Source organism: Ursus maritimus, unplaced genomic scaffold (assembly GCF_017311325.1).
Source record: "Ursus maritimus isolate PB19 unplaced genomic scaffold, ASM1731132v1 scaffold_13, whole genome shotgun sequence".
NCBI classification, from domain to species: domain Eukaryota; kingdom Metazoa; phylum Chordata; class Mammalia; order Carnivora; family Ursidae; genus Ursus; species Ursus maritimus.
Window position 1 is genome coordinate 15,623,692 of NW_024423675.1, and position 22,237 is coordinate 15,645,928.

General features: G+C 37.4%; 1 long non-coding RNA gene across 1 annotated transcript in view; it reads right to left on the reverse strand.

The window, feature by feature from the left end:
* LOC103675864 overlaps nt 1-22,237 on the reverse strand; it is a 586,760-nt gene that overhangs the window by 315,535 nt on the left and 248,988 nt on the right. Inside the window, exon 7 of the long non-coding RNA XR_005834300.1 lies at nt 19,492-20,373. This is a non-coding gene — a long non-coding RNA (uncharacterized LOC103675864). The remainder of the gene's footprint in view (nt 1-19,491; nt 20,374-22,237) is intronic.

Genomic DNA, 22,237 nt, shown 5'->3' on the forward strand with positions numbered 1-22,237 from the left:
TTAGATGCTTTTTTCTTCTTATACAAGCCATATAATTAATATTTAATGAAGTTGTAAAAGTCTAGAAATACGGTTATCTACTTCACATAATTTTAAGGAAGTAAAATTAAAAACTAAATCTTCTCCAAACCCAGAAAACCTCTCCACAGAGGTAGAAGAGAAAGAATATTATTTTAGTAAGCATTAAACCAGAATGTGATGTGCATCACAGGCGATCTGCTAAGAAATCTGCAAAGACAGAAAAAAAACTCACCTCTTTATATGGTCAAGCAAATACAACCCATTACATATATATTTTCAAGATAAACAATAACTAGTCCTTATAAGAGGACAGTAAGCACCATTCATTCATACTAAATTTACTTGGTAGTTGGGGTGACCACCTGTGTTAGCCAACAAGCTTTATCCAAAGGAAAAATAAACTTCTTGAATCTTTACATCAGGAAGTAGTTTTGTAAGGTGAGCAGGACACCCCACAGAAGTTGGTGTCTACCCCTCCACAGAAACTGGGAGGTAAGCACTCCACCTTCCTAGATGTTTACATTTCAAAGAGATGGTTCCCAGGTTCTTGAGAAAGACATTCATGGATCTTAAAACTTCCAAGAGTTTGATTTAGCTTTTAAAAAGATTTACATACATTTCAATGAGAAAGAGAAAGAATTTACAATTACAAGCATTCTAAAATAAATGCTGGAAGGCAAGGCAGGAAAATAAGCCTTGTATTTTAAATTTGTATTTACCCTTAAGATATGCATGATTCTGCCCTAAATGTAGCAAATCCTTACAAACTTAGTAACTCTCAATTTACCTAAACATCTCTAACCATACACATTTCCAATTTTCTATCACTAATAATTTTACTGGCATTTGCTTTTTAATAATTGTAGTTTTTAACCCCCAGATGATTTAGTAGGCTTTGAACAAACTTAGAGAACAAGAAATAGAGTTAAGAACTAAAGAAAAACAGAGGTAAGAATTCCACTCTTGTTTAAGGAATGTAGAATAAATCTTGCTAAACATATAGTAATATGTCAAAAAGCTAATATCTAATATGTCTATTAAGATTATTGTTGAGGACTTTGCTTTCTAATTTTTTTCAATAAAATGGCTTTTATTTTGGTTATATAAACAATACATACACACTATAAAATTGCAAATAGCATATATAAATATTAAGAAGAAATTATGGTTCATCTGACATCTCATGTGTACACTGAGCTAAATCATTATCCTATAACCCATATTTCATAAATTCCAATTGAGTGTGTGCTCTGGATCTTTTTCTTTTAGGAGACAAAGGGAAGGATGAACATATGGCAAATATATATGTAATATGTAAATACTAATTCCAAAAATAAATTATACTCTGTAGAAATTGCATATTGAATCAATCTTTTGGAGTTTAAACCAATCTTCAATGGATGATATTAATGGAAGTATCTACTTTGCCTTGTGCTGTACAAGATAGATTCTTATTGAGAAGCAATATAAAATGGCTAATTTATGCAAAAGGGGATTTTTTGGAAGAATATTTGGGGCATAGAGGAGGAAGGGTAGAGGATCAGGCTCGGGACTAAGCAGAAACAATGAATGTTCCAGAAAGCAAAGAAACGCATAGGAAGTAAGAATCACAGCACATCTCTCCCTGTTTGAAAGTCTAGTCAAGGGGACAAGGGGGAGCAGATAACTTCCAAACATTCATTCTCAGACTTCCATCAATTGTTTGAGATTCAAATTCCTAGGAGAGAGCTCCTGATTAATCTTCCATGATGAAGACTTCATGCAGAATTGCCATCCCAGAAACTCTACATACAGTAAGGAAGAATTATTTGCCAACTAGGAAATGAGGTACAATCAAGAAGATAATGGATTCTGTACAACTAAAAAATGTCAAATTACCTTGGTAGTGCTCAATAAATATTTGTTCCACTATCTCTTTTTAATTCATAAGAAATCATGTAATTACTTTAATAACACTGAATAACCAAGCCAAATACCATTTAATATGATATATTAACATACCATTTAATATAAATAATATGACACTCAAGTTTTTATTAAATAAAAATAAAAATGAAAACTCTAGGTACTGTGGTGTCTAAATGTGGTGTTTCTCCTGACTGGACAGGGTCCCCCAAGTGTGAAGTAATGATCAGGCAGAAGCCAGTGGTGCAGGTATTCACCCAAGTATTACCCAAGTATTCACCCAAGGCAGAACAAAGGAGATAGAAGTTTACTGAATACACCTCAAGGAAACAGTGGGCAGGACAGCAGAGCAGAGACTGCAATGAGGCAGTGGATGGGGGCTGCTTATAAAGGGGGAAATGGAGGAGGTATGGCCATGTATGGAGTTCTCCCTTTTTGGTAACTGTGCCTGGTTGTAAGTAGCTCATTGGTTAGTTAGGACCTTTGGATATTTTGATGTGGGTCGCCTTATCAGCCCTTGTCTGTATTCAGCCAGGGGGTCTCTGTGGGCCTTTTTTCCTTGATCAAGTTTCCATTGCTCAAGCCTGTTGTCTAAAAGTGGCCTCTACAGGTACAAAATGTAAACCACTGTCATGGAACTCAACCAAAGACTAGGTTGAACTGACTTCATTTCATACAAGGAACTAGCTCAGAAAGTTCCTCAATTTTTGACTACCCTATTTCTGCTTTCTTAGTTATCCTCTACCTTACTCTACTACCAGCTACTTACTACCCCTTAACTCTCCTGTTTTTTATTTTGAATCTTCTCTTTTCTATATTTCATTTGGAAACTTTTTCAGTAAAGGCCGTACTTCACTGGTTATTTTTGAACATTCAGCCTCTGCATATCTCCTAATTCTCGAGAAAAAAAAAAGTACCTGAATAAAACAATAACAGCAAACACTAGCTTAGAAAATAACTGAATAATATCTTCGACGAGTTTCCAAAACATGAATCCTACTTTTAAAAAAATGCTCTACCGTGCAATTTCAATACACCTGAGTCATGACTAATTTTCTTGCTAATGCCTTCCCATTTGTTGCTTTTCTGAAAGGTGAGCTAACCATGGGAAGCCTTCACCCTCCTCCAAATGTTTATTCCAAATAAGTTCCTCTCTAGAAAAAAAATATGTATCAGAAATGCACTTTCCCTTTTTCCACAGAATATCTGCTTTTCTCCAAAGCATTTGCATTTACTGTGCAGATCACACCAGTGTCCAGCAAATGCTTATATACAAAAACCTCATCACAGTTCCCCTGCTTTTTCCTCTATTTTAGATTCCCCAACTCTGCACCACCAGCATAGCTGAACCGGGTCCCAGGGACCCATGATTTAGTGACCTCACATGCCTCCTCTTGCAAGTGAGCCCAGAATTTCTTAGTGGAATCTTTCACTCCTTAAGGGAATTGCAAAATGTTAGCAGATGTTTATTTCTCTCCTCTGATTCAAGCAGAGGCAGGCATTGACCACAATAAAGCTGGCCTCAGAATTGTCTAGCAAAAACCTGAGCTCATGTGGAGGCACCTTTATGGTAAAACTAAACAGCTTATTGGGGAGACATGATGGAGAAGAAGTTTAATTAGTCCTACTGTCTGGGGAGAAGAAGAGATTTGGAAGTGAGTCTCAGAGAGAGTATCTGTAGCTGTAACACTGTTTGTGTTAAACCTTGCTTGGGTTTAAACAAACATACATGGAGCCCCTGGGTGGCTTAGTCAATTAAGCATTTGACTCTTGGTTTTCAGCTCAGGTTATGATCTCTGGGTTCTGGGATCAAGCCCCACATTTGGTTCCACTCTCAGTGCAGGGTCTGCTTGGGATTCTTTCTCTCTCTCTCCCTTTATCCCTCCTGTTCACGTACTCTCTGTCTCTAAAATAAATAAATCTTCCAAAAAAAAAAAAAAAAAGCTAACACAAATATACACACTCTCAACTCCATTACATTTAGATAGAGGAGTCAAACATATGGAAATCAAAACAACAGCTTTTTCATAAATTTGAATTGGAGAAGACTATTTGAAACTGGCCCCAAAGCAGACTTACTAACATGCTCTCTATCAATCTAGACCTTAGGACACCAAGAGTGTTCAAAAGACAGACACATTAGACATATTTGCGAAAGTTATTCACTGTTTCGAACACACTAGCCCTGATATTCTGACCCTGCTACCAAATGTTGCCTGTGGTTCAACAGCATGGGCATCACCTGGGAGCTTGCTGGAAATGCAGAATTTCAGGCTCCAGCTGAGACCGAATGATTCAGAGCCTGCTTGTTAGCAAGATCCCTAAGGTATATGAATACATGGTTACGTTTAAAAAGTGCTGTTCTATACTGTGAGATGGGCTTCCAACATTTCCCATATTTCTCCAGGATTCTCCCTTACAGATTCTGAAGCAGCAGGATAGATCTCGAGAATCTACATTTTTATAAAATCATCCCATATAATTCTTATTATCTTGGAAGTTTGGGTAAAATAAATCAGCACTTTAGAAATATTAATGGCATATGAACCATCTGAGAGTTTTGTTAAAAAGTAGGTTCCGATTCAGGGGGTCTAGGGTAAGTCCCAAGATTCTGAAATATGAGGTCTAGGAGAACAAGGCCCACTCCCCAACCTGTTTCCCATTTTAAATTACACCCAGTGAACTTTCAAACACCCAATTTGAACTTTCAAATTCACCCAAGATAATTCATTGAGTCCATAAATCATCATAAAAATACAGTGATAACAATATTTGAAGAAAAAACAAAATTTTCCAAATTTCAACAGTGTTAATGGCCCTGTACCTTCTCAGGGACAAACTGAAATCTAAAGATCATCTCATCTTCTCCTTATAAATTAAAGATAAAAGTAAATTCAAAAGTATAAAGTTAATGTTAAAACCAAAATCACCGGGGCGCCTGGGTGGCACAGCGGTTAAGCGTCTGCCTTTGGCTCAGGGCGTGATCCCGGCGTTGCGGGATCGAGCCCCACGTCAGGCTCCTCTGCTGTGAGCCTGCTTCTTCCTCTCCCACTCCCCCTGCTTGTGTTCCCTCTCTCGCTGGCTGTCTCTATCTCTGTCAAATAAATAAATAAAATCTTTAAAAAAAAAAAAAAAAAAAAACCAAAATCACCTCCCCCCAATTTTTGAGCCCCACTCTTGACTCACTAACCCAGAATCTCTTGGAACAGAGCCAGAAAATCTGCGTTTCAAACAAGTCCCCAGATGATGCTGATGCTCTTGCTCTGGGAACCACACTACAAGAAAAAGTGCATTAGAAGGAGCCAACATGGCTCACCTGGCAAAACCAAGAGCCTTTTTTTTTTTTTTTTAATGGCAGTATGCCTTCATTAAGTCAAGTCTTTACTGGAACTAAGAGCCTCTCTCTTTTGGTGATCTGATTCCTTTAGCCATCCTACTCAGGTCAAAATCAGCAGCATAGCCTTGTTCCTAGCATTCAGGCCTGTGCTCATTGAAAAAATAAATCCGTCACTGGTGAACAACAGATGGCTTTCACTCTTACTGGAAAAAAAACTGAATAAATCTAATAAATTAAACTTGTTAGTTTGTTTCCAAAATGAATGTCTGGGTCTATTCAAAGGGTTTTCTGGCTTATGCACCTTATTTTGGGGGGTTTATCAAAACCAATAAATCAGAACTCTATTCAGATATGATTTAATGTCAAAGTAGAAAAAATAGTAGTTTTAGTACTGATACACTTGAAATAGAAAATGCAATCTGGACCTCTAAAAAAATAAAATTTTCAAAACACACACAATTCTTACCCAAATCAACTCAACGGAGAATCTACTTCTCATCTGTGGAGCTCCAAGGGCAGAAAAAAAACCACACCCCTACCCTGTTTCCTACATGGCCCTGGACCACTCTCCTAGTAGGGCGGGAGCAAAAGGAGGTTAGTGCTCTGTACACACTTAGAAACAATGGAGAGCAGTCCTCGCTTCCCATATCATTAATCAAATTAGCAAATTACTCCTTTGCTCTAAGAAGAATGAAAGACCAAGCCAAGGGGTCATATTCTTTCCAGTAGCTCCTCTCCTATAAAGTACAGTGGAAATTTTGTCATGGAAATGGGAAAGAAAGATAAGAGTCCTAACACTTCTTAAGGGCCAACAGGGAGTTGAAGGAATGTGTGCATTTTTAAACATTTAGTACCAATGGTTTGATTCAATTTCAGTGACTCCTATGTTTTGCGTATTGCTTTAACACTTAAGAGCATAATACTTATTTATTCAAATTAAAAAAATACTTTATGTCCTAATAATAAAGAACCAGTCCTTTATCCACATCTCCCAAAGGCTGTTTGTAAGAGTAGTGGCTCCCTTCTCAAAATTCCACATGTGGGAGTGGGAGGAGCAATCCCTGAACCAAAAGTGACCCACTCTGCACTCCCGGACATAACTGGTCCGGGGGTCGTCATCTTGTTCAAGCCGGGCCAAGTCTGCTCCCCATGAAAGTCTGAAATTAAAAGTTAATGATGCAGTCTTAATCTGGTTATTATCTTGAATGAGAGGTACTAGTCACCATATTACAACAGAGAAAACTGACCTGCAGTAAGAGAATAAAGTAGACACAAAAAATGAGTAGCAGTAAAAGAAGCAAAAAGTGTTCCAGATCTTTTCAAATTTTTCTGAGACCAAGGTGGACCCCCTGCTCTTAGTTTCCATGAGATACTTCTAACTTTTACCTTAAATAAGCAGGTTACTTTTACTTGAAATAATAAGATACCAACTGATGTACCTACTTCCTCATGTTTTCCCCTCTACATCCTCCTGTTTCCTGAAGCTCCCAAGACACACGTTCATCAGCTGCTCAATACCCTTAATGATTAGGACAAATCTCTCAGTTAACGTCCCCTTCTTGCTCCTGGTCTGTGATTTTGTTTGTTTTTACTGAGGCAAAGGCTATAATAAAGTATTTATTTCTTAAAAGATTTATCTTTCCCTTGGTAATTCTTTTTTTTTTTTAAGATTTTATTTATTTATTTATTTGACAGAGAGAGAGAGAGACAGCCAGCGAGAGAGGGAACACAAGCAGGGCGAGTGGGAGAGGAAGAAGCAGGCTCCCAGCGCAGGAGCCTGACGTGGGGCTCGATCCCAGAACCCCGGGATCACGCCCTGAGCCAAAGGCAGACTCTTAACAACTGAGCCACCCAGGCGCCCCCATCGTAATTCTTTTTAAGGTGAGTAATGCAAAACAAATGTTAGACAAAAAATACACAAGGCTTTATTCTATTTAATTCAGACAGTTCTTAATGATCACCTACTATATAACAATAGGCTCCTCACTAAAAATGGGAAGTCAAAGAACTTCAAATAATCCATATTCTTAAGGAAATTGCAAGCTGGTTATAAGGAGAAGTAAAATCAAATAAGCAAACTAACCAGCTTATTACAACAGAATGACATATATAAATAAACTATGAAGAAGGTGCTATCATAAAGGAGAAGAGGAAATGCTAAATTTTACTTTGGGAATTTGAGGAAGACATCACAGCAATTAAATGTGAACTGTGGCCTGAAGAAGAGGTAACTGTATAAATATAGTTACAAATCATGAAGAGTGCATATTCATTAAAGAAATGCTGGCTGCACTTAAGGCTAAAGAATTGGACTGAGGCCCACTTGTTGAGGTCCCTGCTAAGGTGATGGTTCAGCATCCCTGAAGCAAGGAGGAGACTTCAAAGGTTTTTAAAGAGAGAATTCCACCAGACCTATGTTTTAGAAAAATAACACTCAGAAATCTGAAATGATCATGTAGGTGTGCTACTCAAACTGGGAATTTACTTAAAAAGTTACTGCAATAATCTTGGTGAGAGATAATAAGTTTAACCTAAGTTTTTAGGAATAAAGTTTATGGAATCAACAAATATTTTGGAGATAGAATTGGAGATTTAATTATTAAGACTCACTGATCAGACAGACACTGGTGTCTGGAGAAAAGGAGGACTCAATTATGCAGTGGTCTCGTCAGAATAAACAAGATCATATCCCCCCATATGAAGGCCTAACATTAGCAGTTCCATTCTTACCAGGAGAGATAGACAGATGTAAATAGAGAGAGACAGAGATGATATACATACAGATGCAGATGTAAGTACAGACATAAAGAAAGATAAAGATACATGTGCTATTGCATAATCCCTCTTATAAAGCACTGAACAGGGGCACCGCAATGGTTCAGTAGGTTGAGCCCCCAACTACTGGTTTTGGCTCAGGTCATGATCTTGGGGTTGTGGGATGGAGTCCCATGCCGGAGATGCTCTCTCTCCTTCTCCCTCTGCCTCTCCCCCTCCAGGACAAACACTCTCTCTCTCTCAAATAAATAAGTAAATCTTTAATGAATAAATTTTTTTTTTTAAATAAAGCACTGAACTTTTTAAAAAGATTTTTATTTATTTATTTAGAGAGCCTGTGGGGGGGCACAGGGAGAGGGAGAGAATCTCAAGCAGACTCCGTGCTCAGCAGAGTCCAATGTGGGGCTCAATTCCACAACCAAGATCATGACCTGAGTTGAAATCAAGAGTTGGATGCTCAATGAACTGAGCTATCCAGGCACCCTAAAGCACCGAACATTTCTAAAATGGCTTAAGTACCAACATTTTTGACCAACTGCAGAAACTGCTACCCAAACCAAGCAATTCACTCCTACAACTAGGTTTATATGTACCTGCTTGAAAGCTTATATGAAGTAGTATATAAAATAAGAATATATATATATATACACACATACATGGCAAATCTACATACACATGGCAAATCTATATATATGTCAACAATCTAATGGAAGTATACTCATAACACTTGGATCTTGAGAAATAATACTACAATAATAAGAGGAAGGAAGAGTTGACTTCCTCAGTGAGCAGTTTAACGGCATACATTGGTTCTAGTCACCTGTGATTACAGAAATGTTAGTTCTGTAATTTCCATGAAAAAAGACATCCTATTTCCTCAGTATATTTAAAGTGGAAAAATATAGACAAATATATCGAAAATATGTTGCACAATACAATGTTGATCAGAGCAAATTAATAGACCACTGTTAATCTGTGCAATTTATGCTGATTTCGCCTTCATTAAAATTAATGGCGCAAACTCTCTCTCTCTGCTACACGTGTAGGAAACAAAGACAAGTCATATTATCTGACCTTGAAAGTACCAAGTAACTTTGGTGAGTCTCTTAGGAACGTTAAGTATAGGCCTGGTGCTCTTCTGCAGCTCAGGATTAATTGTGTCAGGTGATTACTTCAAAGTAACATTACAAAAAGGAAAAGGGCATTTTTATCTTTCTGTCCCATACAGAGATAAGAAGGCAAAAAAATTCTTATATCTCCATGAATAAATATAAAACTTCTTCTTGGTGTATTTTTTTAAGTGATAGAAAAATCTAGTTTGTAACTAATACAGTTTTAACATAAAGTATTATGAAACCTCACATTATACTTTGGTATACAAAAGAAATAAAGATAGAACACAGCGTATTTTAGTTGGTTGTTAAAAATTGTATGGGCATCAGCTATAACTCAGGGATAATAATGCCTTCTAAGGGTTGTTACGAGGTTTAAATAAAAGAAGCATGTGAAAGTCTTTCTTAAACTATAAAAACACTTTGTACTCTAATTCAGAGGCTATAGGTCCTACAGAAAATAAATGGGTAAGACTCTTAGGAAGCATGGACCTAGGACTATCAGCCCCAATAATAACTGCCTACGGAACCTTCAAGTTTGGAAAATATTTGAAGTGAAACATCAGAATATAGAGAAATATTTTTCTCATTGCGTATAAAATTAAAGAATTTTTAGGTACTTATAAATAGAAAAATATCTACAAGACAAAGATAACTGTAATTCTGGGTTTGTGTGTACTGCTCAAAAAATCATCACTGTGGGAAGGTTAGAGTTCTATAAATAGGAGCACACACCTAATACTGCTCTAACTCCAAAATCAAATAATAACAAGGTACTGTAGTTTGCCCATTATGTGCAAAGTCATTGAAGTTAAACAACGTGAATCCAGATTTTGGTTTCCATAACTTCATAAATGCATGATATTGAACCAATTATATAATCTTGTTGACACTCTCAGATTCACTGATATATTCAACTTTACTGAGTGCCTGCTAGGTGCGAGGCTGAAGGACACAGTGAGGTATCACAGAGCTTACTGCAGCTGAGGGAGTCAGACAATTGAATAATCAGTCACACTGCAGCTCAATAAATACCAGTATAAGATAAACAGTGAGTGCTATTAGAAAGCATAATAACCTGTGCCAGGGAAGTAAAAGTCAGGAAATGTTTCTTAGAGACGAACATACAGGGTGCAGAAGTTAGCTTCCCAGAGAAGAGACAGAAGGAAGCAATGACACTAGCGAAAGAAACAGCTTTTACAAAAGCCAGGAGGCAAGGGAGGGCAGGACATGGTAGAGGAACGGAAAAAAAGACTCCATTTTGGCTACAGCAGTGTGTGACAACAGAGTTACAAAGGGTAAGGTGGGAGGTAGAAAGGCACCATCATAAAAGACCTTCCTGAAACTTGTACAGGTGTTGGTACTTTATCCTTAGGCAGGAGGAAATCATAAAGTTGTTTTAAACAAGAAAGTCACATCACCAGATTTGAAGTTGTTAAAGATGACTGCCAAAGGTTTTGAAATGAAGGGCTATGGCTTGGCATCTGAATGAAGATCATGAAGACAGGAAAAGGCAAACATGGAGAGAAAATAAAAGATTTAAGGGACGGGAGGATTTGACCGGGTAAGAGACAAGTATACAGAGCAACGGAATGAATGTAGAGAAGGCTGTCTTCAGAGAGTAGTTCTGTGAAAACCATATTCTGACAAAGTAATTTAAGTGTTCAGAGGCTCTTGGTTATAGCCCATAGGAGCAAGTAGCGGGACATGCATTGAGGTAATCATGGTAAAGCTGCCTGGAGTTACTGGAGCATCTTAACGATTTCACTTAGACCATTTTCCCCATGTAGGTGTTCTGGGTTTTTTGTGGGTTTTTTTAGTTGACTGAATTTTTGTTCTTTATCATGGTAAGTTCTCAAATTCAGATCTGTTCATAAAGGGGGGAAAGCACCTGGCCACCTAGCCTAATCAAAAAAGCTTTTCCTGTGGTCTATCCCATTTATTAGCTTTCTACATGGTAAGGTGGGGTAAGAACCCTGGTTAACAATAAATTGCTACAGTTCTCAGTTTACGTTGTTTCCTTGAGAACGATGGGAGGAGATATTCCTGCAGAAAGCAGAATGAGGGTATTCCTGGGTCCCCATCCTCATGCCATCTTTTTATTTTAAAAGCTTCCCATTCCATGCTAAGCAAGGGGAAAAAAAAAAAAACCCACACACACACTTGTTATTCAACTGGTTTTTCAGATAATCAAAGTTAACAAGAACTACTCAAAGCAGCCAGTGGACCGAGGGAGTGGAAGCATTATGAAGAAGGAAAGATTCTCTTGAATCAGAAGTTGAGATCACGCTAACATCTCAGTGTTTTATTCTTTATGTTATACAGGTAGCATATTATAGCTCATAGAACAATTTCTCATTGGTTCAACCCAAATATATCTTAGATTACAGTATAGGGGCACCATTATTTAAAATCCAAAACAAAAGGCCTAATTTATTATTTTCTCTTTTGAACGAAAAAATATCTAAATGGTAAATACAAATGACTAGACTGAATAAAATGGTATAGAGAGCATAAAAGTCAATGTTATCCACATTTATAAAGATTAAATCCACATCCATATCCATACTTATAAGGATTAAATATAATAGAGTAAGTCCTAATTATGGAATGTTAAAGAAAATGTGGAACTTCTGCTAGAAAAGGGTAAAGAACATTAATGACTGTAGTTTATAAATTCTAACCAAAATGACTATGGCTTTGCTCCTTGATGTATAATTGTATTTTAGTATGGAATATCTCAGAGTATCCATGTCAGGAAGTCATCTTATTTCTTTAGGTGAGAAAAATTATCCATGCTATTGTGTTAGAGTTAAAAGGTCATATATTTTGTTACATAATGTGCACCATGCAACAAAATATTTCTCCTTTATAAAGAAATTTTCATCTGATCAACAAAAATGCAGGATAATATGAACTCTGACAGATACAGTTCTAGAAACTGCCCATGAGTGAGGCTTGTGATTGGTGGCAAACTTTGTGTTGGCACAACTCTAAAGGCAATCCCAGATGAAAGAGCCAATGTATTTGAGCGTTAGTTTCAGGAAAAAAACAACACTGGACGTTGTATCAAAATGTTCTTAGCCAAAAGGAAGCTAAGCAAAGCAGACATACAAAATTTAAAACAATTCAGGCAAAATCTCAAGCGCTACACATAGCACAAACCTGGGCATACAGCAGTGGTTATCTACATTTTATTAAAAATTGTGTCAATTAGGATGACTCAGTCAATGGAAAATTGCCAACCTTAACTCTCTCCTAAATTTAGAACATCATGGCTATTTATTATATAATTAGAAAGATATCAGTTATCTTAACAGCTTTTATTGCTTTTCTCCCTACCCAGAACATTCAAGAAATCAGGCAAATAGGAGTAAATAAGGATCTTGACTTCCTCAGACAAGTGTGGTCACACAAGGGAAACCAGTGCAATACCTTTGTGTTCTCAACCCCCTATCGGGGAATTGAAAAACACTTTACTTAAGCAAGCTGCTCACGCAAGGCAGTATCCAGGCCACGAAGATTAGATTATTGTAACTCCCTGTTGGCTGACTCGTTCCATAAGGCCTTACATAAACTCCAGCTGGTGAAGGACAAAGCTGCCAGGTTCCCTCTGAAAAGGGCAAAATTAATCAAAATACATTTCTCCCTATCTGAAATCCCTATGTTAGCTACTGGTTAAAAAATATAAAGGAGTATCCTGATTTTTAAATTACTCTTTTAATTCAGGGGGTAATATCTGGACCAATTCCAATGTGCTTTTTTACAATCTCTCAGCAATTTATGCTTCCTGGCCAGCTTCTGAACTCTGCTGAAACAAATCTTCATGTCCCAAGACCATTTCAGGGTTTTGTGAAACAAGGGTATTTCTATAATCTTTACCATGTATAATTCTGCTTTGATTACAATGTATTAGCTTTGGAATTATATTAATTTAGATAAAACTTTGTAGCAAGTACGCCTTGGAATAACATAGAATGATGTCATTTTATTTCTTGTTACCCAAGGGTAATTAGACATTTCCCTCAGTCTGGGCTTAGAGCTGAAACTAAAGACTGGAATGTATAGATCAAATATTCTTTAAAAAGGTATCAGCTAGCATGCATGAACATGCACACAGGCACACATGCACCAACAAATTATTTGTATTGCTAAGTTCAAAATCAAACATAGATATATAGAGGGACTTCTGCAATAGAGTATGTTCCCTTGTTAAGTAGCCAAATCGATCTTACTTTATTGACTGAAAGCAAAACAAACTAAAAACAGCCTGAATCTTTTGGGTATCCAAACAACACAACCAAGTGTATAATGTTTATTAATCAAAGCTGAGGATGCAGGTTAAACACCCAGAAATATGGAAAGGTCAATGAAAAACTTCTGTTATCTGCCCTGAGAATTCTACTAAAGTTCAAAGAATGTGGTAGAACAAGCGGTCTGTTGAATCTCTTCAGTGGTACAGTTTCAGTCCAAAATCCTCCGCAGGAGGCCATCACTCCAGAAAAAATTTGAATCAACTTTCCCTAACAGTCATCCCTTCGTATTCCAATGCAAGTGGATCCAACAACATTATCTGTCTCAGATTCATTAAACAAAGTAGTGACTTTCTTCAAGTCAACTTATGGCCAAAGATAAGGATCTAACACCAGTCCCACGCCTATTTTATGTCTGACGTTCTGACTTTATATATATTACTTATGCTTATTACAAATTTACAAGGTACATATTATTCTGCTCCTTTATTTCCTTACTTTATTAAATCAAATACTATAAATATATGTAAGAAAAATCAGCATAATTAAATATTTTCTGTAATACATAAAAGTTAATCATGTATTTTTAATATCATTGGCTAACATATCAATTGAACAAAGTAGGCAGACTTTAGAAATAAGTCAAAACTTGGAGGAAGCAACCAGCAAAGTGTAAGTTTTCCACTTTACAGCTTTGCTCTGAGGACAGCAACAGTTACAGGGTGTTACAGGGCGGCTAAAACCTCAGTAGAAAGTCAACCATCTTTCTTGGTGAAGGAACCTGCAGGAAAAAGCCTTCAGCATCTAGGGCTGATAGACAGTAGGATGGGGAGTAAGAGAAATCTCAGAAAGGAATGAGCCAGCGAAGGGAAACATCAGATTGTACATACAAAACTTGATCCAAGCCTCTCCCTCCAACCACATATTTGAAAATCAGACTTCAAAGTATGAAGTGAGAATTCCGTTGCCATCCACCTTAAATTAAGAAAAAGTTTGTGTTTGAGTCTAACCAAGATAATCGCCTACTAAACCCAAAATATCAATACTTCTCAGAATATAAGAGAATCCAGAGTTCCCAAAAAGAAATATTCACAATGTACAAGAAAAACCCAAAATTACTCAATCCATGAACAACTAGGAAAACTGGCCTCATTCTCCAAAGAAAGAAAATCAACAGAGGCTAATCCCACAATGACAGACACACTGAAGTTTCCAGAGAGAAACTTTAGGTTTGATATTATAATATGCTAATCAGGCAAAATAAACTATGCTAACAATGAATGAAAAGTGAATAGATTTCAGAGAAATACAAAATAATGGAAAGAACCAAATGCAAACTTAGAACTGAAAAATACGACCCCGGGGGTGGGGGGTGGGGGGGGAAGAATCAGAAGAAGAAGGAACCAAAATACTGGATGGGCTTAATAGCAGAATAATGGAATGATAGAGAGAAAAGAGTCAATGAACCTGATGCTAAATCAGTGAAATTCATTCACCTGAATAAGATTTTTACAATTGCAGGAAAAAATGGACAGAGTCCTAGGTAACTGTGGCACAAAATTAAAAGGCCTAACATCTGTATAATTGAAAAGTCAAGAGTGGAAAGAGAATAAAGGAGAAAAAAATGAAATCTAATAAAGGACTGTTATCCAAAATAGATAAAGAATTCTTAAAAACGAACAGTAAGAAAATAATTAAATTAAAAAATGGGCTAAAGACTTTAATGAACACCTCATTAAAGAGGATATACAGATGGCAAATAACCATATGAAAAGACGTCCCATATCATTTGTCACCAGGGAAATGCAAATTGAAACAACGAGATACCTCTACGAACTTATTAGAATGGCCAAAATCCAGAACACTGACAACACCAAATGCTGATGAGTTTTCTGGAGCAGCATAAATTCTCATTCCATTCTGGTAGAAATACGAAATAGTGTAGCTACTTTGGAAGACAGTTTGGTGGTTTCTTACAAAACTAAACATACTCTTAACATATGATCCAGCAATCACACTTCTTGGTATTTTCCTGAAGAAAGTGAAAAGTTATTTCCACACAAAACCTTCAATCACGTTTATAGAAGCTTTATTCATATTTGTCAAAACTTGGAAGCAACCAAAATGTCCTTTAGTAGGTAGAGGGATAAATAAACTAGTATAAAAGACAATGGGATTATTATTCAGTGCTACAAAGAAATTAGCTATCAAGTCACAATAAGACATGGAGGAACCTTAAATGCAAAGGCAATATTGTGATTTTTAAGAAATATACATTTGGTCCTTTAGATAACCATAATACATTTATTTCTCATATATATTTGATCTTCACTTAATAGTTCCTGACTCACAGCTCCCAAAACTCCTTGGAATTTCCTAGTCATTGACAGAAATAAAGGTGTCTGCTGTTATGTGAACGGCTTAACTTCTGAAAGGACCTAAGAATGGGGGAAAGTTGCCAGGAGAACTAACCATGTGATTAGAGGGCTGGAACTTTTAGTCCCACCTCCCCACCTTTGGGGAGGGGAGAAGGGCTAGGGGTTGATTCAATCAACGATGGGCAAGTGTTTAATCAATCACACCTATGTAATGAAGCCTCCATAAAAAAACCCAAAAGGACAGAATTCAGAGAGCTTCTGTGCTGGTGAAGTCATTGAGATGTGAAAAGAGTGGGACACCTGGAAAAGGCATGGAAACTCTGGACCTCTCCTCACAGCTCGCTTGCTCTATGCTTCTCTTCCATCTGGCTGTTCCTGAGTTATATCTTTTTAAAATAAACGGGTGATCTAGTAAGTAAAATGTTTCTCTGAGTTCTGAGAGCTGCTCTAGCAAATTAATTGAACCCAAAGAGGAGGTCATGGGAACCTCTAATTTATAGCCAGTTGGTCAGAAGTATAGGTAACAACCTGGATTTGAGACCCAAATCTGAATTCCAGGGAGGGACTCATAGGAATTTCCAATCTGTGGCCAGTTGGTCAGAAGCAGAGGTAACAACCTAGGCTTGTGATTGGTGTCTAAAGTGAGGGGTGGATGGTAGGTTGTATTATAGGACTGAACACTTAACCTGTGGAATCTGATGCTCTATCGGGGTACACAGTGTCAGAACCCAATCTAATTTTAGGACACCCAGTTGGTGTTCCCAGAATTGCTTGTTGGTGTGGGGTAGTCCCTCCCAACCCCTCAGATTAGAATTGGTACCACAGCCTATTTAGCATATAACTAAGTTAAAGAACCCAATCTGAAAGGGCTACATACCCTGTAAGTCCATCCATAGGACATTCTATAATTTATGAGATAACTAGGTAAATCAGTACTGGAAAATTTTAAAACAGTTTCAATTATCAACATGTCAACAACAAATTCTCAAGAGAAATTATAAAATATTCTGAAAGGATAAGAAAGCTACAACAATTTGGACGTTGTGAGAGAAAGCTGAAACGGGGTCAAAGACAAAATTACAACCAAAATTATTTTGGTCTTTAATGACCTAAGATTCCATCTCAACAACAAAGTAGAAAAGGACTAAAAAATAATAATTTGTTACTCTATTATTATTAATAAAATAGCAAGAAGTTGAGGATGAGGAGGGAAAGGGGGAGGAAAACAGAAACAAGAGAACTTTAGTCAATGAAATAGAAAAGAGAGACCTGGTACCTGGAGAATATTCACAAAAACAATTAATACCTAGACTAATCAAGGTAAAAATGAGAGAGCATAAATTGTTGTAGTAAATCTTAAAGACATTAAAATCACAGTAAGAGATTATTATGAACAATTTTATGCCAAATAATTTGACAGCCTCAATTAAGTGGAAAAGTTATTGCAACATACAGTTTACCAAAATTGACCCAAGATAAAACAAAAAACTAAAAACACTATCTTTATGTAAAATACTAAATCCCTCAGGGACACCTGGGTGGCTCAGGTCATTAAACTCTGGCCTTCAGCTCAGGATCCCAGGATCTAGTCTGGCATTGGGCTCTTTGCTCAGCGGGAGCCTGCTTCTCCCTCTGCCTGCTGCTCCCTCTGCTCATGCTCTCGCAGGCACTAGCTCTCTCTCTGTCTCTGACAAATAAAATCTTAATAAACAAACAAACAAACAAAAACAAACACTAAATCCCTCATATAAATATGCCTACTACAAAATTCCAGGCCCACAAGCATTCTCTCTGATGAGTTCTATTACAGTTCAAAGAAAAAACATGAAACCTATAAAACCTCTTCAAAAAATAAAGGTGAAAATACTTCCCAACATATTTCATGAGGCCGTATTACCTTTAGATCAAACTCAAAAGCATCACAAGACAACTTCAGAATAACATAACCACAAAAATCTTACTATATGTCCTACTAATAGTCACAAAAACCTTAATAAAATCTAGCAAATCAAATTCAACAATATATAAAAAAGGTAACAAATCATGACTGAGTGGGGTTTTTCTAGGAATGAAAGATTAGTTCAGTATCAGAAAACCAATCAGTGTAATTCACCATACATACTCGTTTTCTACTGCTCCATAAACAATTACAACAAATTTAGCACTTTAAAACTCTAAATTCTAAACATCATGAGAGAATTCATCTATAAGTACCTTAAAGCGCACCTCTAAAAGATATGGGCATTTCTTACATAACCCTAAAATCATTATCAAACCAAACAGATCAACAATTCCTTACAATTAATTTCTTCCTCAATTTTATCCAATATATTTTATAGCTGGTTTGTTCAAATGAGGAAATATCTCTTTGTAGTTTTGAGTTACATTTCCGTAATGGAACTAATGATGTTGAGCATCTTTTCCTGTATTTATTGGCCATTTGTATAGCCTCTTTGGAGAAATATCTACTCAAATCCTTTAGACCATTTTTAAATTAGATTATGTGTCTTTTATTATTGAGTTGTTAGAGTTCTGAATATATTCTGGATATAAGATATGTGATTTGCAAACATTTTTCCCCATTCTGTGGATTGGATTTTTTTTTTTTTTGCCACCTTTATATTATTTGACTTTAAGATACACAGAAATATACACTTTGGATAATGCACTATAAAACATGCAGACTGGTATTATCTTTATATCTTAATTTGACCAGATATTTCAGTACCGGCGGAAAAATTTTATTTCAAATATACCCCCAAATTTTCCCATTTATTTCATTAAAGGAAAAAATAACACTTTAGTTTCCCTTCATTTATGAAGGCAGAGAAAGTCATCTTATGGTGAAGACATGTTACCCCAAATTTCATATAGAATTGTATTCATCTCTTCCTTAAAGATTAGATCAAACTGCTGTAAACTCATGAATGGTAAATTTCTAATTTCCCTTCAATCTCTTACTTGGAAATTAGTCTATTCAAATTTTCTTTTTATTTTGTTAAGGAATTGTCCATTTATTTGGCTTTCAAACTTGCTGCCACAGATATGAGCTATTCTTTTAATCTCTTCTGGCTTTTCAGTTGTGCTCTTTTCTCATTCCAAATCCTACATACTTTTGCTCTCTCACGCTTTCTTGTCTGTTTGCTTAATTGGATTTTATCTAACTTACTGATATTTTAAAAGAGGTACCTTTTGGATTTATTTATCCTTTCTATTATGTTTTGACTTTTTATTTTTTGAGATATAATTAACACATATTAGTTTCAGGTGTGCAACATAATGATTTACTATAACACATATATTGTGAAATGATCATCACAGTAAGTCTGGTTAATATCCATCACCGCACACAGTTACAATTTTTTTTTCTTGCGATGAGAACTTTCAAGATCTACTCCCTCAGAAACTTCCAAAAATACAAGACAGGGCACAGGACCTGAACACACATTTCTCTAAAGAGGACATACAGATGGTCAACAGGTACGTGAAAAGGTACTCAACATCACCAATCATCAGGGATATTAAAACTACAATAAAAGATCCCCTCACACCTGTAAAACAGCTATCCTCAAAAGGACAAGCTACGGTAATAAATGCTGGCTAGGAGGCGGAGACTTACGCACAGCTGGTGGGAATGTAAACTGTGCAGCCGCGGAAACACAGCATGGAGATTTCTCAAGAAATAAAAAAAAATAAATAAAACTACTTACCATGTGATCCTGTGATCCAGCAATCCCACTTCTGGGTGTTTATTTGATGGGAATTAAATCACTATTCCGAAGCGTTATCTGCACCTTCATGTTCACTGCAGCACTATCTCCCATGGCCAAGATATGGAAGCAAACTAAGTCCGCCCATAGATGAGTGGTGTTTAAGAGAGAAGCTTCCAGACGTAGGGACTTGCGCGAAGGCACCAGGTCCCCCACTGCTGTGCTGGCTGTGGCGCGAACGTAGACAATGCTCTGAGGCTGTTCTTCAGAGGAAAGGCACGAAGAACAGGCAGTGATGTTCTCTCACGACGAATTCTAGAGACCTCACAGCTGCTGGGAGGAGCTAGCCCCAAGGCTAACGTGGCGTGCTGGGGTCGCTGTGGCCCTAGGCCTTGGTAGACGTAAGATCAGCGACCAGCGCCCGACGCCAGAAGCCTGACTCACCCTGCCTGAGGCCTTCCGCTTCCTGGAAGACGGTAGAGGGGCTGCCTGGGCATGCGCAGTTCGTGCCCCGTGCTGGCCGCAGGCAGGCTCCTCGCTGTGCAGTCTTTTGGCCACAGCCGAGCGTGGGCACAGCCGCACTGTGACTCTGAGAGGTGGGGAACAGGGCGGTGACAAGGATTGGGATTTGCTAGATAGGTGTTAGGAGCCAGATTCCTAATGGACGAGTCTGGGATGAGGGTGCTCTGGCAGCGCAGCACCCAGGTGTTTCTCATCTCAGGACTCCCTCAAGACTGGGCCTCCCCTGGGAAGATGGGCCCAGCAGCAGCGCTTCTGGCCAGATTCTGCCATTCTCTGAGCGGCTCCTGACTCTGACGACATCCCAGACGCTCCCTCATGATCTGCCATCGGAACCATCACTCTCCCCAACACACATGAAGCCTTGTAGAGGAAAAAAAAAAATTTTTTTTTTAGTTTCAAAAAGATGTCAATTGAGACCTTTTGCAGATGAAACTTATTGACTTCCTAGAAGTCAATTGGCCAAACGTGTACAGCTAGAGACAACAGATTGTGAAAATAGGCCCAGCTGCAAAATATTTCGGGTACCCAATTAGATCCAGTTATTCTGTCTGTGGATTTAAAATAACCATCCTCCACAGTGGAAAAGATGTATCCCTCCTTGCTAAGAAAATCCACAGCTGGCTTGATTGATGCTGCAGTCAGGGGTTGGAGCTAGTTCTTGAGATCCTGAAAGCTCAATCCTTCAGGTCTTGGGCGGGTCTTAATTAAATTCAGCACCCGATTTTAGGCCACAATGAAGCCATTTGCTGGCATGAAGCTATTCCCACCAAAGTTCCCTTCTTCCCGGATTTCTGGATTGCTGATAGGGGTGTTCAGGGCCTCAAAGTCCGAAATCAGGTGTTGGCCAGACTGAGCTCTCATCTGGAGTTTCTGGGGAAGAATCTCCTTCCAAGCTCATTCAGGTTGTTGGCAGAATTCAGTTCCTTTCAGTTGTAGGACTCACAACCCCCTTTCCTTGCATGCTGGCAGCCCCTGGTATGTTCTCAACCGCTAGAAACTGCCCACATTCTTTACTATATGACCCCCACCTTCTTCATACCAACACTGAGAATTTCTCTCTTGTCAAATCCCATTCACACTAATTGTTCTGAATTTCTCTCTGACCTTTAGACCCAGATTTAAAGGGTTTATTTGATTAGGTCAGACCCACCCAGATTATTTCCCCGTTTTAAGGTCAGTTGATTTGGGGCCTTAATTATATCTGCAGAATCCCTTCATGGCAATTAGTGTTTAATTGGATAATTGGTAGAAGGTGTATAAACAGGAGGGACATGGAAATGTGGGTGCCATCTTAGAATTTTACCTAACACAGCATATTAACAGAATAAATATGCCATTTCAGTAGATGCAGAAAAGCATTTCAACACCAATTCACAATTAGGATATATTAAAATAAAAATTTGATTTCAATTTCAATTCAAAATTCATTCACAATTAAAACCTCTCATCAAATGATGAAATAAAAGGAAACCTCTTTTGATAAAGTAAATCTACAAAAACCCTAGACCTAGTATCATACTTAATGGTAAAAAACTGACCACATTCCTCCTAAAATCAAGAACGTGGGAACAATATCTAATCTCACAATCTCTATTAATGTTACACTAGGGGCCCTAATGATTACACGAAGGCAATAAAAAAGAAGGAAGGAAGAAGAGAAAGAAGGGAAGAAAGGAAGTAAAATTATCTCCATTTTTACCTGACATGATTATGATTATTTTAAAAAAGAAAAAATCTAATTACTATAAGTAATAATTTTGCAAATTCACAAATTATAAATGTAATACATATAAAAATTTTATTTTTATAAATAGTAGCAAATTGGAAAATGTTATTTTAATAGAGTCCATTTATAATCAAAGAAACATAAAATATACTAGTGTCTCATTGCACATATTAGATCCCTAAAAACTAGGGAAAAGAGCATTCTTATCTTCAGGATCTCAGGAATACAAGAATTTTTGAAAATCTATTTAGTTTCGGGGTGCCTGGGTGGCACAGCGGTTAAGCGTCTGCCTTCGGCTCAGGGCGTGATCCCGGCGTTATTGGATCGAGCCTCACATCAGGCTCCTCCGCTATGAGCCTGCTTCTTCCTCTCCCACTCTCCCTGCTTGTGTTCCCTCTCTCTCTGGCTGTCTCTGTCTCTGTCAAATAAATAAATAAAATCTTAAAAAAAAAATCTATTTAGTTTCATTTGGAATATTATTTATTATCACATTTTCGT